Below are 15,609 nucleotides of genomic sequence, written 5' to 3' on the forward strand. Positions count from 1 at the left end.
ATCGCATATATAGCAAAAGGAACAACTGAGACTCCTACCCAATCAGGCTGTTAAGAATATTTCCAGTCACTTTTTTGTACTCAATTATTTGTGATCACTCTTATCTAAGAAAATAAGGAGGTAGCAGTTTTCAGAATCCAATTCCAGAATCATAATACATGGTTGAATGTTTAAAATTGGGTCCTAAAAATTTCATCCAGAATTTTGAATGTTTATTTATTTGCTTATGTATGTATTTATTTATTGAGACCGAGTCTTGCTCTGCGCCCATGTTGTAGTGCAGTGGTGCCATCTCGGCTCACCGCTTCCTCCACAGGAGGATCATGAGGTCCAAAAACGGAGAACATCCAGGCCAATATGGTGAAATACCATCTCTACTGAAAATAAAAATATTAGCTGGGCACAGTAGCACATGCCTATAGTCCCAGCTACTCGGAGGCTGATGAAGGAAAATTGCCTGAATCCAGGAGGTGGAGGTTGCGGTTAGCGAAGATCATGCCATTGCATTCCGGCCTTGCAACAGAGCAAGACTCCGTCTCGACAAATAAATAAATAAGAATAGGTATTTCCGCCAGCAGTCTGTCTTCCATGTCTGAGCCTGTGGATGCGGAAAACTCTGGAATGAGTTTGGGAATCCAGAAAACAAAGGCAAGGACTGACTCTGGAAGCACAGCCTTCAAGGAACAAAAAAATTAAAACTGGCTGAGAAGGAAAAGGTCAACGCTAGCCAACAAATATTACCAATATTTAATTAACCCAGAACCTAATCACTGATTAAGTTAGAGGAGTTTCTTTTTTTTTTTTTGAGACGGAGTTTCGCTCTTGTTACCCAGGCTGGAGTGCAATGGCACGATCTCGGCTCACCGCAACCCCCGCCTCCTGGGTTCAGGCAATTCTCCTGCCTCAGCCTCCTCAGTAGCTGGGATTACAGGCACGAGCCACCATGCCCACCTAATTTTTTGTATTTTTAGTAGAGACGGGGTTTCACTATGTTGACCAGGATGGTCTCGATCTCTCGACCTCGTGATCCACCCGCCTCGGCCTCCCAAAGTGCTGGGATTACAGGCTGAGCCACCACGCCCGGCCAAGTTAGAGGAGTTTCAACGGACCAGTGAGAGACAGATAAATCCAATCTTCCACTTTTAATGTCCTCCTGTTCTCCCCACCCACCCCACGTTCCAGGCTTAAAATGCAATCAGAGAAGAAGGTGGAAAATGTCCATCGGAGCATGTCATTGGCCAAAGGCTAATTTCATCCGCATTCTGTCCAATAAGGAAACAGAAAGAAAACTCTCCACAGGTTTATAAGCCCTGAAGGCGCCAGATTCAGAACTCTCAGGTGAACAGAGAGGCTGTGCTGTGTTGCCTGTTCTGACCTGGACCAAGAAGGACACGACTGACCTGCGAAGACAGGAGCAGCCATTCTTAGTCGGCAGTGGTGCTGAGGGAACCACCCCACCCAACTGGACATTTAAAGGCAGCTCCGGAGCGCTCACAGAGCCTGGACCCAAGTGGAGATTTGGCGTCAGGAGAGCACCCCTCGAACAACAAGTGCAGGTGAGCAGGGACTCAGGGAAGGAGCAGACACCTTGGGTGGGCTTAGGGTTTGGGAGAGACGTCGGAGGCTCAGGCTGCAAATGGAGTGACACTGGGAGGACTTCCCATCACAGTCTATGAGGATGAAAATTGGAGAACTCCCCTAACTGGGGTGGGAAAGGACGCTGCATTGAGGAAGTGCTTAGGAAATTTCCTTTGCAGACACCTGGCCAGTGGAGCGGATAATATAGGTGAGGTCGGAGGAGAATACAGTAGTTGGCAGTGAGGGGGAAGGGCCAGCTGTGCTTCTGATCAGTGACCCCAAATATGAGAGCCGGAAACCAAAATGCCTGGCCTTGTTCTTGCCACTAATAGATTTCAACTGAACTTGAGAGATTTGTGTGGCCCCAGAGGAGTCAGACCTGAAAGTCAGATGAAATGGGATTAAAAAGACTGTGGAGGGCAGGGCGCTGTGGCTCACGCCTGTCATCCCAGCACTTTGGGAGGCCGAGGCGGGTGGATGATGAGGTCGAGAGATCGAGACCAGCCTGGTCAACAGGGTGAAACCCCGTCTCTACTAAAAATACAAAAAATTAGCTGGGCATGGTGGTGCCTGCCTGCAGCCCCAGCTACTCAGGAGGCTGAGGCAGGAGAATTGCTTGAACTCAGGTGGCGGAGGATGCGGTGAGCCGAGATTGTGCCATTGCACTCCAGCCTGGGTAACAAGAGTGAAACTCTGTCTCAAAAAACAAAAACAAAACAAAACAAAACAAAACAAAAAGAAGAAGAAGACTGTGGAGAGACTTTTGTGAAGGATGAAGAAGGGAGAGGAAGACACAGGGCATTTATTTATTTATTTATTTATTTATTTATTTATTTATTTATTTTGCGATAGAGTCTCACTTTGCTGCTTTGCTGAGTACAGTGGCACAGTCTCAGCTCACTGCAGCCTCCCTCTCTTGGGCTTAAGCGATTCTCCTGCCTCAGCCTCCCAAATAGCTGGGACTATAGGCTCCCACCACAACACCCAGCTAACTTCTGTATTTTATTTATTTATTTATTTATTTTTAAAGAAGAGGAAGAAAGACAAAGAGGAAGAGGGAGAGAGAATGGGGGTATTGCTTTGTTGCCCGGGCTAGAATGCAGCCTAAATATGGGTATGCCTATCATTGTCCTTAATAATGGAGACATGAAAGAAAATGAGGGAAGAGAGTAACAAACAAGAAGCCAACCAACATTTCGTTTAAACTTCTAAGTTGATATGATGTGGTACTGATAAGAGTGTATATTTTGTGTAAAGTGGAGAGTTCTATAAATGTTAATTACGTTTACTTGTTCCAGATCTGAGTTCCAGTCCTGGATATCATTGTTAATTTTCTGTCTCATTGATCTGTGTAATATTAATGTTGAAGTCTCCCACTATTATTGTGTGGGAGTCTAAATCTCTTTATAAGTCTTGTATGTCTGGGTATTCCTGTATTGGGTGCGTGTATATTTAGGACCTTTAACTCTTCTTGTTGTTGCATTGATTCTTTTATCATTATATAATGTCCCTCTTTGCTTCTTTTGATCTTTGTTGCTTTAAATACTATTTTATCAGAGGCAAAAATGGTAACTTCTGCTTTTTATTTATTTGTTTTTGCTCTCTGGTTGGTTGGTAAGTCTCTCTCCATCCCTTGTTTTGAGTCTTTGTGTATCCTTGAATGTGAGATGGGTCTGGATGCAGCATACAGTTTTAGTTTTTTGTCCAAATTGCCTGTCTTTGAATTGAGGAATTTAGTCAATTTAAATTTAGAATTAATAATGATATATGTGCGTTTAATACTGTCATTTAATATTAGCTGGCTATTTTGCCCATTAGTTGATGTAAATTCTTCATTATATTAATGTTCTTTACTTTTTGGTATTTTTTAGAAAGGCTGATACTGTTTGTTCCTTTCTATGTGTAGTGGTTCTTTCAGAAGCTCTTGTAAAGCAGGCCTGGTGGTGATGAATCCTCTGAGTGCTTGCTTGTTCACAAAAAACTTTATTTTTCCTTCACTTATGAAGCTTAGTTTGGCTGGATGTGAAATTCTTGGTTGAAAGTTCTATTCTTTAAGGATGTTGAATATTGGTCCCCACTCTCTTCTGGCTTGTAGGGTTTCTGCTGAGAGATCTGCTGTAAGTCTGATAGGCTTCCCTTTGTGGGTAACCTGACCTTTCTCTCTGGCTGCCCTTAGTATTTTCTCCTTCATTTCAACCCTGGTGAATCTGACGATTATGTGCCTTGGAGTTGCTCTTCTTGAGGACTATCTTTGCGGTGTTCTCTGTATTACCTGGAGTTGAATATTATCCTGCCTTACTAGGCTGGGAAAATTTTCCTGAATAATATCCTGAAGCATATTATCCAGCTTGGATTCATTCTCTTCGTCACATTCAGGTACACCTATCAAGCGTAGATTAGGTCTTTTCACATAGTCCCATATTTCTTGGAGACTTTGCTCATTCCTTTTTATCCTTTATTCTCTAATCTTGTCTTCTTGTTTTATTTCATTGAGTTGGTCTTCGACCTCTGATATCCTTTCTTCTGCTTGATCAATTCGGCTGTTAAAACTTGTGCATACTTCACATAGTTCTCGTATTGTGTTTTTCAGTTCCATCAATTCACTTATTTTCCTCTCTAAATTTTGTAATCTTGTTGACATTTTGTCAAACCTTTTTTCAAAGTTCTTAGTTTCTTTAGCTTGTGTTAGAACAAGTTCTTTTAATTCACAGAAGTTTCTTATTATCCACGTTTTGAAGCCTGCTTCTGTAATTGGAACACACACGTTCTCCATCAAGCCTTGTTCCGTTGCTGATGAGGAACTACGATCCCCCGCTGAGGAAGAGGCGTTTTGATATTGGGTATTCTCAGCCTGTTTTGACTGTTTTCTTCCCTTCGTTGTAGATTTATCCATCTGTGGTCTTTATAATTACCGTCTTTGTAATTGGGTTTCTGAGTGGACGTCCAACTTATTGATTCTCAGCGCCAAAATCTGAGCAACCCACTGCGCCGACCAAATCAGCGGCGTTAAGAATGATGGTGCTTTTCTGACTCTGCACCAAGAACCGAAGCTCCGAGGCGCCGGCAAAACCGCCTCGCCGGTCACAAGAGTCGCGCTGGCGACCCGTGGGGCTCCTCCGCTGGGAATCTCCTGGTGGGTGAGCAACAAGAATTCATGTGAAGGTGTGGCGTCCTCTCGTTCTTTGCGTTTTCAGTGGGAGCTACAATCCCGAGCTGCTAGTGATCAGCCATCTTGGATCTGTCTCTGTATTTTTAATAGACCGTCTGTTTCCCCATGTTGACCAAGGTGGTCTCGAACTCTTGACCTTGTGTTCTGCCCGCATCTACCTCTGAAAGTGTTGGAATTACAGGAGAGAGCCACTGCACCTGGCTACAATTTATTTATTTTTGTTTATTTATTTATTTTTTATTGAGATAGAGTTTCATTCTTGTTGCCCGGGCTGGAACACAATAGCACTCTCTCAGCTCATTACAACCCCTGCTCCCTGGATTTAAGTGATCCTCCTGCCTCAGACTTCCAAGTAGCTGGGATTACAGGTGCCTGCCACCACTCCTGGTGAAGTTTTGTTTTTTTTTTTTTTGTTTTTTTTTTTTTTTGAGATGGAGTTTCGCTCTTGTTACCCAGGCTGGAGGGCAATGGCGCGATCTCAGCTCACTGCAACCTCCGCCTCCTGGGTTCAGGTAATTCTCCTGCCTCAGCCTCCTGAGTAGCTGGGATTACAGGCATGCCCCACCATGCCCAGCTAATTTTTTGTATTTTTTTTAGTAGAGACAGGGTTTTACCATGTTGGCCAGGATGGTCTCGATCTCTTTGACCTCGTGATCCACCCGCCTCGGCCTCCCAAAGTGCTGGGATTACAGGCTTGAGCCACCGCGCCCAGCAAAGTTTTGTATTTTTAGTAGAGAGTGGGTTTCACCATGTTGACCAGGCTGGTCTCAAACTTCTGACCTCAGGTGATCTGCCTACCTCTGCTTGCCAGTGTGATAGGATTACAGGGGTGAGCCACCATGCTCAACTCACAAGGGATTTTACAGCTTTGAGATGTAGCAGAAGTGGAAGATGGGCTTCAAAAAAGAGTAAGGGAGAAGCTGGTCTAGCTTGGAGACAGTGACACAGAGACAAGAAAGCTCAGCTCTTCATTTAATTTTCTTTTATCTAAGACACAATCTTGCTCTGTTGCCTAGGCTCCAGTTTGTTGGTACACTAAACATCACTGCAACCTCAGTCTCACAGGCTCAATTTATCCTCTTATCTGAGCCGCCCTAGGAGTTTGGACTGCAGGTATGGGCCACTAGGCCTGGCTCACTTTTGTATTTTTTTCATAGAACTCGGTGTGGTCATGTTGTCCAGACTGTCAGCCTTTTCAATAATGTTTTCTACTGGAGAACATCTAAAGTGTATAATGTCGTAGCAAAATTACCACAACAAACACTGCGTATCCACTAAAAATTGATATCCCAATTTCTATACTTTGCAATGCTGCGTGGCAAACCCAGGATCACATGTAATCTTAAGGGTAAATATTGCACTATGAATGTCTAAAATATAGAGCCTGTTTTAAATATTAAGATTGTAATAGCCTTATCAGAAATCGTAACTAAAGAATACATATGAGATTTCCTCTATCTCAATAGATTTTATTGTTAGAGGGGTTTATACAGAAATAATAAAAATTATTTAGGCATTTGTTTTCATGGATATACATGTTCTTCATTGCCTTAATAGATCTTCTTTTTTCTCCTTTTGTTGAAGACAGCTGCCTTCTGTTCTGTTGAAAGTCCCACACTCTGGAGTATTTTACGTGGTCATTAGTTTCCGCTGTCTCTTGGAACTGTGGCTTTTTCTGAGAAAGACCACGAGAGAGCCCAGCTTGAATCTGAGTAAAGGAGGATCTGGTGTCAAGAGATCAGCCGGTGCCCTGGGCCCTCCCTCCCGTGGGAGCTGCTTCTAGAGCCAAAGGGAAAGAAACAGACTCAGGCCTGTGAAGTGCTTGCGGGAGAGAACTCAGGAGGCGCCAGCTTCTCACCTTCCCTCCTTCCCGGAGGATCACACCTTCTGAAGGGAGTCTCCCCACGCAGATCCCTCCCTGCACCATGGCCTTCCAAGGGATCCTTGCTGAGCTCCAAGCAGACGCCAGCTGCCCCATCTGCCTGGGTTACCTCAAGGACCCAGTCACCACTCATTGTGGGCACAACTTCTGCCGCTCCTGCATCCACCAGCGCTGGGAAGACCTACGGGACATCTTCCCCTGCCCCGTGTGCCTCCACCACTGCCCCGAAGGGACCCTCGGGAGAAACACCCAATTTGGCCGCATGACTGATGCGGTTCAGCAGCTTCCCGACATGAGGAGGAAGAGCAAACGGCAGGAGGAGGAGCCCCTGTGTGGGAAGCACTGCCAGCGTCTGTCCCTGTTCTGTGAGAAGGACCTGGAGCTGTTGTGTCCCCAGTGCAGGGTCTCCTCTGACCACCAGCACCACCCCCTGCTGCCCATTGAGCAAGCAGCAGCCAAATACAGGAGAAGGCTCAAAAGCTACATTCAGCCACTAAAGGAGGAAATTGAAGACGCCAAGATGCGACATGAAGCGACGATTTTGAAATATTTGAATGAGAAAAGAAAAATAGAAATAAGGAGGAAGGAATTACACTCTGAATTTGAAGAAATTAAGGTTTCCTTGGTAAAGGAACTGTCTGCAATTTGTGACTCTTTATTTGTTGAAAAGAGTTATCCTTTGTCTTAACCATGAGAATCACTGGTTTCCCTAAATGTTCCAAGATGAGAGCACACACTGGAATGATATATACAGAGAAAATAAACAGATACAGTAAGTAATGTGCAATTAAATTCAGTCTTTTGCATTTTTAATAGCTTCACAAAACGGGATTCAATGGATGTTCCTGACCCCAGTGAAAAAAGATAATATGACTAAATATTAGTTAAAATAGGATATTCAAATATTGAAACCCATGATGCAAGACCTAGGAGTGATTATCCCACTGTTTCTGGATTCAGCTGCAATTTTCTCTGCTCTTCTATTTTGAAAGAAGTATGACATCTCAGAATGAATTGATGCCAGCTTTAATGGGGTGATCTCTCGCAATGTTACTGACGTGGCTTACTCCATCCAGTCAGCAAATGGTAAATATCAGGCTACTACAGATTTGGCTAGGTTTTTTCAGGCTTATTTCAACAGCTTCCTGGCCATGCTTTCCCTTTACCTCAAAGGAATTTTATGCACCTCAACCCACCAACCGTGGGCACCTCGGCAGTCTTGCCTTTGCACACAAACTTTGCAGGGAAGATCTCAACTTCCTTCAATGTCTTCCAGAACTGCAGGTATGATTTACGCTGATGACATTCTCCTCCGTGGTAATCCATTTGAAACACTCATTCAGGCAGGCCACGAAAATACTCACAAAGTAGTTTGCACAAAGGGAATGGGTCATTACCCCTACACGGTGCAAGTCCCTTATTTGATTAAATGACTGAAAATTATTTTTTAAATGAAAGCCACTCCATCTCTGACACTGTGGGGAAACCGCTATTAAACCTCTCAATGCCCGCAATGTAAAAGTAAGCCAAAACCTTTAACCCTTTTGGATTTTGGAGGAAACACATTGATCATTTATAAATTTTGCTTAAGGTCACTTACGCTGTTAGTTCCAAATCCACCCATCTTCAGTGGTGCCCCCTCCACAAAAGGCTCACGGGCTATAACTTGCAGTACATCAGGCTCTCACAGGCACTGACCCTGTGACTGTCCATACTCAGTTGCCCAGCATGCCTTGGATTCTAGAAGCAGCACCCCGCTAGCTCAGCACAGGTGTAGGAGGAATCCTTGTGACATCATGGAGCCAGATGCAGGCCCTCTGCTGTATTTGTTCTGCAGGAATGTGTAGCCTGCCTGTCTCGTTCTTAGTCTCTGTTTTATGTCACAGGTTTAGGAGATCACTGCCCTCTTAGCCCGTCAGCTACCGAGAGAACCTCCTTCCTACCCCCTACCCCAGGATCAAATGAGAAACAGCAGAGGAAGGCTATACACTGTAAGGATGACATAACCATTGTCATGTGTGATGAGCTCAGTAGGGATTTACGAGTTTTTATTAACTAATCAGGACATCCGTAATAAGCAACAGGACTCCAGGGTCAGTCAAAGGATGAAACTTCTCAGAACTGGAGCCCCTGACCAACACTGCCCAATATGCACAGTTTTACTAACTATGGGGCCATGACCTCAGTTACCTGCTTCAGAGTGAATACTTCTTGCCTCACAAATATCCAAAATCTAACTCAAAGTCATTTATATCTTCATATACACTAAGGCCACAATACAAAGCTGCAGCAGAATTTGGAATTCGTTTGTAGTTCCAGCCATTATTGAGAGGGACCAAGGACTCGTTTCACTTCACAGAACACGCAATGCTGGGTTCCTAAAGAAGGCATTCAATGGAGCTATACTTCCCTTACTAGATTAAGCTGTCGGCTTCATTGAGCACCATAAAGCCTTACTCAAACAAGTTCAAATTTCAGAAAATAAAACATGGTGCATCTAATTAACTGTTAAACATTGGGGTGGGGAGGATCAAAAAACATAGTTGAAATCTGTTTGTATAGTTTTTCACACTTGATAACTTTTAATCCTCACTCCTTCATTCTTTTCCTTGGCCTCACATCGGGGCAATCTGCTGAGAAAGCCCAGGTACTCCCTCCTGCAGTGCAGGACAGATATTCAAACCACACAATGTCATCCTGAGCAAGTGATCCTTCACCCTGACCAGATCTTAACCTCAAGAAAACATCCAGCCTGTCTTCTTTCTCTGCTCTCATAGCCCATTTCTACATCACATACAGGCCTCTGTGCTCTCTTGCAACACCCCGGCATGTGAGAAACACACCTGTCTCTATCATTCTAGTGTGTGTATGGGTGTGCGGCATCATTAGGCTTTATATCTGGACTAAATTTGATCAGTGTTCAACTTTTCCCATGCAGGATTGACACAATAATTCATAGGATGCTATATAATCTCAGTTTAATTTTTGAGATATTATGGAAAAGTCCCAACATGCACAAAGAGAGCCATAATTGTGTAATAGATTCCTGTAACCCCCATAGATCCATTACACAGTTTCAATAATTATTATGGTCAATTTTATTTTATCAAGATCATGCTCTTTCTACTTTCCCCAAATCATTTTAAGGCAGTAATCATACATCTTATCATTGTATCTATATCTTAAACTAAATCACTAAAGGAACCATTTAAAAGTATACATACAGGGTAATTATCACCTTAAATAGATAAATATAGGTCCATTCCCTCTCTGGGTTGTCCATCTCCTGGCACTTCAAAGTGTTCACGAATCTCCACTCCTGCTATGACATTCTTCAAGAGTTTGTATAAAGTTTATTTTCCAGGTGCTCCCACCATTCTGCTGCAAGTACTAATCACTTGGTCTTCTGCTGAGCAGCCCTATCCTCAGGCTACCCCAGGGCCCCAACTTAACCCACCTCATTAACATACATCCAGTGGATCCAAAGGGGCTCATTATGAATAACAAAAGACTGGCTGGGAGCCATGGCTGCCATCCCAGCACTTTGGGAGGTCAAAGAAGGAGAATAAAACCAGGAGTTTCAAACAAGCCTGGACTCTATAGTGAGACACAAGACACCATTTCTACAAAAAGAATAATTTAAAAAATTAACTGGGCCTGGTGACGTGTGTCTGCAGTCCTAGATATTTGGAAGGCTGAGGCTGGAGGATCTCTTGAGCCCAGGACTTCCAGGTTACAGAGAATCATGATTGTACCATTGTACTACAGGGTGACAGAGCAACATCCTGTGCCCCCCACCAAAAAAAATGTTAAAACCCAGCATTTGCCCTCATGCTCCACTCAGTGCATGATGGGTTACTGCTGCAGCTCTCACCCCATCATGACCAATCCTCAGGTCCGTATCGCTGTCCCCTTCACCAAAGCGGACCCTGGAAGATCAATCAGAGAACAAGATACAATTGTCCTCTGAGACCTGTCACTTCCCTTACGCTGACTGTATAAAGAAAGAAAACTCCCTGCAGGGTGTAAGAGTGAATTGTTCTGAGGTCATCGTATTGGTGAACAAGAAGTGGGAACCACATATATACATATATATGCGCATATATATGTATATGTACACACACGTTTATATGTATATATATGGTTCACTCTTTACTGTGACATCTTACACGAAAAAGTTCTTTTGTATGTTGTGTGAGAATCACAGATTTGGACTTCTCATAAGGGGGTTCACACTGGTTTTGCCCTAATTACATCGAAATATGTCTGAGGTGTTCTGCATAATCAGCCTATCTACCATTAAACAGTCAACAGAAGTGCGAGAAACACAAACCATTCTTGGAATATCTTGAGTTCTGTGCCACATCAAATTCTGTATTTTAAAAAATGTTTTCCAGGCTGAACTCCAGGGCTCAAGACTGTCATCCCAGCAGTGTGAGAGGTCCAGGCAGGAAGATTGCTTGAGGTCCGGAGATTGAGGCTGCGGTGAGCTATGATCTTGCCACTGCACTCAAGCCTGGGTCACAGAGTGAGACTCAGTCTCAAAGAAAAAAAAAAAAAGTTTTCCAGAAGATATGTCTTTATTGGTGTTTATCTTTTATTTTTTTCCAAGTGCACATTTATTTATTTCAAAGATTGTTTGTGTTCCAGCTTCATCTTCTCCAAAGGAACCCACCCAGCCTGTGCACAGGTGAGGTGCGGAGCTGTCTTAGGTGTCTAAAGTGCTACTGAGGAATACAATCATTGGCATGAAAGTTCATCACTGCACTCCAGTGTCAGGCCAAACCTTTCTGCAGACCTGGAAAGCTTGCCATTTCCTTCTTTTTAAAATGCAGTTTTGACATAACATTGTTAGAGTAAACAACAAACCAGAAGCCTAATGATGAGTGTTGGCATTACTGCCCAGCTGCTCGCTGAGGGAACAGGGCAGTGGACTGTGTTTCGAATGCAGACAGTCATGGGCCCAAGGTAACCTGAGTTTGCCCTGCAGGATTCCGCAGAGGCCTTGCCCTGTGCAGGATGCTTTGGTCATCGTGTCTGGGTCCGTTCGGGGCAGTGGGGAGAGGGCCTGGCAGCAGGGTTTATGCCAGTCCAGAGGTCTGTTTCCATCTGACAGAGAGAAATGTCCTGATTTCCACCATCCACCAATTTGTACTTGGAAGTTTCCAGATTAAGAGTCGTGAGACTATTTACCCAGCAAACACCCACCTTTGGTGGCCAGCAATGTAAATTGATCTTTCTCTCTCTGCCCAAAGAAACTTTGCAACTCTCATCTATAGATGTGGCAAGCAAAACCCAAGAAAAATTCTAAATGGGCACCAATTTGTCATTGAGTGGCAGTTGGTAGAGTAGCTGTCATAAGGGATCAGGGCTGGTTTTGAACTCAGACTTGAAACCTGGTTAAAATAAAATGCTCTGTCAAAACTCTCACAGAAGATTTTCACCTGGAACAAGGAGATGGCTGATTTTGTTATGGCTACAATAACGCATATGTGTGTGCAGACACACACACCACACACAGATACTTAAAGCTCCATTTCATTCCTCCACAAAGAACAGAGACACCTCCTTAAACAAAGCAAACTGGGAAGGCTTGCTAGCACATTAAAACCAACATGAGCACCCAGGTCCAGGGATACAGACGCAATTAATCTTAGTGTTCACAAGGAATCACTTTTAAAACCCCACTCGACAAAACTTTCATACAAACACCAAAAACAAAAGCCCCCAAGATACAGAAGCTGGTAGAAGAGGTGAGGCGATAAAGGTGATTTACACGTCAGCATTTTTAGTATTTGGTGGATCATCTTAAGTGATCTTTAACCTTCACAACATTTTCTTTATCATAAATACCCTACACTGTGGAAAAACAAACCTGTATAAAATAGCTTGAAAGGCCGGGAGCGGTGGCTCAAGCCTGTAATCCCAGCACTTTGGGAGGCCGAGGCGAGTGGATCACTAGGTCGAGAGATCGAGACCATTCTGGTCAACATGGTGAAACCCCGTCTCTACCAAAAATACAAAAAATTAGCTGGACATGGTGACATGTGCCTGTAATCCCAGCTACTCAGGAGGCTGAGACAGGAGAATTGCCTGAACCCAGGAGGCGGAGGTTGCGGTGAGCCGAGATCGCGCCATTGCACTCCAGCCTGGGTAACAAGAGCGAAACTCCGTCTCAAAAAAATAAAAATAAATAAAAAATTAAAAATAAAAGACTAGATGGTTCGAAGAAACCCAGCAAGACAAGCGGGGCATCTGGACATCTGGTGGAGACTCTTGCTGTGTCCTGGTGAGGGTGGTAACACGGGTGCAGGTCTCCTGGCTTGGCGGTGGTGACCTCAGCCCCTACCTGCAAGGCTCCACGGTGTTCTTGTTTCTGTGCCTGGAGAGCAGCTTCTTGTTCAGGATCTTGGTGATGGTGACCCCTTTCCTCCGGGAACCCTCTGGCTGCTCCAGGAACACGAGGTCATTGTGTGACTGACTCATGCCCGGGTCTTTCTGTTGATGCCGCTGGCGGAAGAACAGCTTTGCACCTTTCCTTAGAATTCCTCCTTTATGCTTTTTGGCGGCACCCGGCTCCGAGACACTTACGGAGCTCTCTGACAGCTCATCAGGGTCCGGCAGGACCGGCCGCTCCAGGCCATGGCCTGGGGCTCCTTTTCTAAGTCCCAGGAGTCTAGCTCGTCCTCCACGGGATTAGGGGCAGAGGGTTCCTGGGCTGACTCGGCTTCCTCCGGTGGGGCAGAGGCTGCAACCACCTCTGGATGAGACAGGGCATCCTCCTGGTGGGCACTGTTCGTGAGGCTGCATAGTCCTGCATCAGGGCAGCATCGTGGTCCTGGGCTAGTGAGGTCTTGGAGATCCCTGACATGATAATGGTGCTTTTCTTCCGTGGCGACTTGAGTTTCAGCTTTGAAGATTCGCTGGGTTGTCGAATGGCAACTTCAGCCACTGGATCTAAACCATGCAACACCAACAATTCTGTGTCTGAAGAAGAGAGTGTTTTGTTGACGGGCGCACTGCTGCAGGAGATGGCCTCGACAGAGATGTCCTTCTTGATCACCTTCACCTTGACGGAAGTCTTCACCGGAGGCTCAGAGCTCAGCGGGGACACCTCCCCATGTCGACTCTAGGCTTGGTCTTCACAGCGGTGACAGTAGTGACCACAGTCCCACAGGGCATCACCGTGCGATCCTTTTCTATTTTTGCAGCAGGAACAGAGGGAGGGATGGGCGAAGACTTCAATTCACCAGGTTCCACCTAAGTATAAACTCTGCCGTGGCGGAACTCAGCACCGAGCAGCAGCAGGCAGACCCGCTGGTCAGCATGAAACTCTGTGGTCCAGAAGGCTGCTTCTTTTTGTTGTTGCTATTGTTGTTGCTGTTTGTTTGTTTGTTTGTTTTGAGACCGAGTTTTGCTCTTGTTACCCAGGCTGGAGTGCAATGGCGCGATCTCGGCTTGCCGCAACCTCCGCCTCCTGGGTTCAGGCAATTCTCCTGCCTCAGCCTCCTGAGTAGCTGGGATTACAGGCACGCGCCACCATGCCCAGCTAATTTTTTGTATTTTTAGTAGAGATGGGTTTTCGCTATGTTGACCAGGACGGTCTCGATCTCTTGACCTCATGATCCACCCGACTCGGCCTCCCAAAGTGCTGGGATTACAGGCGTGAGCCACCGCGCCCTGCCTGAAGGGCAGGATTAGTAAATCCAAAAGAACTGTCGCAGTTGCCAGCAGACCTTCTGAGAATCGCCCAGCCTCTGAAATCTGCAGCTGTGACTCCTTGTCTTGGCATTCAACTTGAATGTGAGTTCCTCTTCCACGTGAGGTTCGTAGTGTTTTTGGTTAGGGTGATGGAGAACCTCTGAAGAGGATCGTTCAGCTGCACGGCGCACACTGTGTTAATGTGGCCTGAAGCATCGGGCTCGCTGAGCAGGAAGGCGCGGATACTCCTCACCCGCAGCTTTAGCTCGTGAGCCCTCGGAGGTTTGGGAGGACAGGATTCCTGAGCAGTAGACGGAGCACACTCTAAGTTCTGAGCTTCCTGTACATTCGTGGGCTTGGTGATCAGAAGCACGGATGGAGAGGCAGAACCAACCAAATGCTTCAAGAGCTCCTTCGGAGTGTCCGACACTGTGCGCGTCTCGGCCACCTGGTCCTCCCCCAGTGCTTTGGGCTGGACAGTAATGGCCATTTCCGGCACACGTATGAAGGACCAGCTGATCTGGAGGATCTCTCTCTTCTCTTTCAGGTGGAACTCCAGCTGAGCACACTGGAGACCGCCTCCACCGCCAGCTCCAGGGGCTACTGCCGTGGGTCCTTCTCGAAGGACAGGAAAGGCGGGCCCCCTTTCCTCTGGCTTCGTCGTTCAGGGCGGTCACCCAGGCCGCCTACCACTGGCTCCTGCAGCTGCCCAGCGTCAGGATCCAGGAGAGCAGCGCGACCGACCCAGCGCGCGGCCCCTCGCCAGGCTCCAGCGCCCCCCGCCGGGGCTGGGGTCGCGCCCTGGCCAGCGCTCACTGCGCCAGATACAGACCCACCTTGGCCAGGGCCGCGACGAAGAGGGACACCAGCGCGAGCCACTGCACCTCCTCGAACCACGAGGCCAGCCAGGCCGAGGCTTTGGCGCATCCCCGGCCCGCCTCGCCCCAACTTCCCCGACAGCGCCGGTCGCGGGCAGCTAGCTTAGGGTACGCGCTGGCTTCGGCCGCGGCGCGCGGGGCACGTGGAAGGGGAGCTGCTGGGCCTGAGCCCCGCGAGGAGCGCGCCACGGGACTTCGGGCTGGGCGGAAACGCGCGGCGGCCGGGGTTGGGCGCAAGCCCCCGCACACACCTGCGGAACATGGGCGCGAAGGGACCCCGCGGCCGGCGCTCCCGACTCGGAGTCTGGGAAGTTCCGGGGCTGCGACCGGGCGCCCTACCTCCTGTGCGCGCTGCCCTGGGAGTCTGGCCTGTGGCCCAGCGGTGGCCTGAGGAGGCATGG

General features: G+C 46.7%; 1 pseudogene; it reads right to left on the reverse strand.

Moving 5' to 3' along the window:
- Positions 1 to 10,458: 10,458 nt before the first annotated feature.
- On the reverse strand, positions 10,459 to 15,607 carry LOC141583117 (C2 domain-containing protein 2 pseudogene; annotated as a pseudogene).
- Positions 15,608 to 15,609: the final 2 nt, after the last annotated feature.

Source organism: Saimiri boliviensis (genome assembly GCF_048565385.1).
Source record: "Saimiri boliviensis isolate mSaiBol1 chromosome 3 unlocalized genomic scaffold, mSaiBol1.pri SUPER_3_unloc_1, whole genome shotgun sequence".
Taxonomy (NCBI): Eukaryota; Metazoa; Chordata; class Mammalia; order Primates; family Cebidae; genus Saimiri; species Saimiri boliviensis.